Here is a 4,043-nt window from a genome sequence, read left to right on the forward strand (position 1 = left end):
TTGCTGTACATTATTTACACGTGAAATCGAACTTTATGAATTATTGCTGTAAGAAAATTTTCTGCTACACGCGGTCCTACATCTAGATATATTTGTGAAAAATGTTGTCTGTGAGTCAGATTGGATGATGTGTGCTCTCAAGTTTATTACTGCAGTGATTGAAATATATATATATACCATAAAATCATAAAACCAATAAGGATTCTGTTACGAGATTTTCCATACATTATTATTACAAGCAGCGGAACTGTATAACAGCTATAAAGTAACGAGGCGGCAACTAGAAAAAAAGGAGATTATAGCTGCTAGAATGAAAATGGCTCTTTCTATGTATATACATATCTATATATTTATTGTTAGCGCTAAGTGGAGTAAAATATTACAGTGTAGTTCGAAGATAAACAAACAACAGTGCAATGCTAGTGAAAAACATGCAATCCAGCTAGAATGCTGTAGATAGTGGAATTAATAGTATTTATGTAGATTATGTCAAATAGTTTGAAGATCAGTTCTTATACTTTTGAATGTGTATTTAGCATCGACGAATAGATTTCTGCGTATTTTAAAACTAACAAGTGCTTTACACTTAGGACAACTGCCCTTCCACCTCCTCCGCCAGTGGCTCAGCTGTAAGTCTCTGGACTTACGACGTTAAAAATCGGATTTTGATACCCGTGATGAGCAAAGCACAAATAGCTCATTACATAGCTTTATGCTTAATGAAAAAACAAACAAAATAGGATAACTTTTCGTCTATAAAATACAAAATTTTGAGTTTACCTTTTTTGTGTAGTAAATGTTTCCTGCTGCTTCCACTAGTCCCCCAACAGGCTTATGGACAGTCTGGCAGTACCTAGAAGCTGAATGGAAGTTTGCCCCCTCGCAAGCAGTTTGTTGAGAACACTTCATGACACAGCTTAGTTTGTTTTCTTCCCTGGAGTTGAATGTTACACTTGCTTCCTGGCGCTTGTCTGTACCTTTTACATCAAACTGAGCAACGAGTACGATCTTAGCGGCATCGCCAACGTGGAAATATTTACAGGTTACTATGGTAAACAATACCTGTATGGATATTTTGAATGAAATCATTTTTCTGCTTGCTCGTTTTCAGGTAATTGAAAATGTGAGGTAATACCAGATGATTTCTATATATATATAGAAATGCAGAAGAAATTCTGTAAGCTTTCTTGTTATCCTTTTTCTTTTGTTTGACAAAAAAAAAGAAGTATTTACAGTTCGACCAGAGTGTGAACCCAAAGTAGGTCGGTAAGCTACTAAAAACTGTATTATACGTTATCAAAGATTCATGTATCCAGCAACTTCATTTACGAGTGTGCGGATTAATCTTGGAAAACAGTCAATAATTGGGGAACTATTCAATGATTAAAGTTACAATTGTTGTATATAACACTCCTGGAAATAACCGCTTCTTGTGGTCATCAGTAATTCATATGGGTGAGCTCAAATGTGTATTAGATTCTGACTATATGCAATAACACAGTTTGCGAATACAATTAGCTCAATACACTTTATCTCACTACACAGGGGATTAAGTTGGGGCGAAACGGTCTGGAATGGTGTTTCACCTCTTTAGGATTCAAGACTTTAGCTTTCCTGGCCTTCTGAATGGACCACGACGTGGATTAGAAAATGGAGTTTCCCCTCTACCTTTACATGAACTGTTCACAGTCCATTTAAATTAATGGCAACAAATACGGCTAAAACGCGTGTAAATAAATGGAAATCTGCTTGACAATTAACCTTACTGGTTATTCGTTATCAGCAGAAATATGGCAGTACTCCACAAACGCACAAGTATAATACAGTTACCAGCTAGTTTCTCACATGTTTTTTATAGATCAATGATGAGAAACAATGATAAGATGAGACGCAATGTTAGAGGTATCAATATGTGAGATATCAATATTCAAACTACAATTATGGTTAATGTTTCATTGAAGTTTGCGCTTAGCTGGAATAATCCACACTATGACTCCTTTATGAAACACTAACGGACGTGCCCATTCAACATACTGGAAATATATAGGGCTTTTCGGGGGTAACACAGAAGGGGTTATATCTGACTGCTGGCCCCCTTATGTCACTCTTGAGGTAGAGGTCTAAAGGCTAAATTCCACGTGTGGTGACAAGCGGTCTAGCGGTTTGCCAGTTATAAGCGGACACATACACACGGACTTTTATCAAGTAATGGTTTAGATAAGACTTAAAATTTATTCGCTTTCGGATACACCTTCTCTAACTACTGGCTCAAAATTCTCACGGACCTAAAAAACAGGCAGTGTCCGATTAAGAGAGGGTGCAACCTATGCTTGTTTGTTTGTTTGAATTTCGCGCAAAGCTACGAGAGGGCTATCTGCGCTAGCCGTCCCTAATTTAGCAGTGTAAGACTAGAGGGAAGGCAGCTAGTCATCACCACCCACCGCCATCTCTTGGGCTACTCTTTTACCAACGAATAGTGAGATTGACCGTCACATTATATCGCCCCCACGGCTGAAAGGGCGAGCATGTTTGGTGGGACGGGGATTCGAACCCGCGACCCGCAGATTGCGAGTCGAGCTCCCTAACCACCTGGCCATACCGGGCCACACAACCTAAGCAATTGGATGTAGGTCTCGATCATCAAGGCGCCTCAAATCTTAATCAATTTAGGAAGGGGGCCTCCAGCATCGTAGTATTGCACTGGACCTCAAAAGGTCTAAATCCGGCCCTGGACATAGGTCAGTCTTTTTTTCTCTTTTTTTTTTCAATAACTAATGTTTAGAATTGGTATGATTTCCCTTTTTACCTAAAGATTCATAATTGGTTGTTATGACCTAACTGAAACTGTAAATGTTCCTCGAGCAAACACTGCTTATGTAGAGAGACAAATGCCATGTAGGATATTTCTTGAAATTTACCTTTGGCTCCATTTCAAGACTACAATAAACTAATGCACCTGAGTTAAGATGTAACACACGGAACTGGCCTCAACTGATGTGTTCCAAATACTTTAACTCATAGTAAAGTATTGTGAATACATCAGTTGAGGCCAGTTCAATGTGTTACATTTTAACTCAGGTGCATTAATTTATTGTATTCTTGAAATGATTAAATTTAACTTTTTTTAATTCATACACCTCACGAAATTAGTTTTTAAGTGGCACTAACACTACGACCCCCAGTGGCACAGCGGTATGTCTGCGGACTTACAACGCTAGAATCCGGGTTTCGATACCCGTAGTGGGTATTATGTAGCTATGTGCTTAATTACAAACAAACAAACACTACATTGGCCTGGTGGTTAGGCGCTCGACTCGCAAGCTGTGGGTCAAGTGTTTAAATCCCTGTCCAACCAAACATGCTCGCTCTTTCAACCGTGGGGGCATTATAATGTGACAATCAATCCCACTCTTTATTGGTAAAAGAGTAGCCCAAGAGTTAGCGTTGGGTGGTGTCCCTGCTAAATTAGGGACGGCTACCTAAAGAGTATATGGGCGCCACCAAGTAAGGCTGTCCAAGAATCACCGATAATGCATCAGCATCTAAGGTGCCCCAACGGTAGTAAGTGGCCTCAGTACTTAAAAAGTATTCATCATGCTTTTTCGTATTCCCAATACATAACAAGAACATATCTGTGAGGTAAATGGAATTTTTTTTCCATATATACATATCATATTCATTATAACAAATCGAGAGTCGACATGATTTCCCGTCTGAGAAGATACCTATCTGAATGTTTAATTGTATTCATTTTGCGTAAGACAGCGCTATGCATAGACTGAAAAGGTAATGATCATTTTACCAAGCTGAGCAAATATTACTTCGGTGGGACAGCGGTAAGTTTGCAGATCTATTACGCTCAAATCCAAGGTTCGATTCTTGCGGTAAAGATAGTACACATAGCCCATTGCGTAACTCCCCCCCCCCCCAAACTAAAACATCCATGGAAATATGGAGAAAAACAACCTTTTTCGAAAGGTGGTCACTTCTAGAGCTGATGCAGATGGATTATTTTCTGGATAGGTTAGTTATACCATTTATCA

The sequence above is a fragment of the Limulus polyphemus genome, unplaced genomic scaffold (assembly GCF_000517525.1).
Source record: "Limulus polyphemus unplaced genomic scaffold, Limulus_polyphemus-2.1.2 Scaffold1970, whole genome shotgun sequence".
NCBI lineage: Eukaryota > Metazoa > Arthropoda > Merostomata > Xiphosura > Limulidae > Limulus > Limulus polyphemus.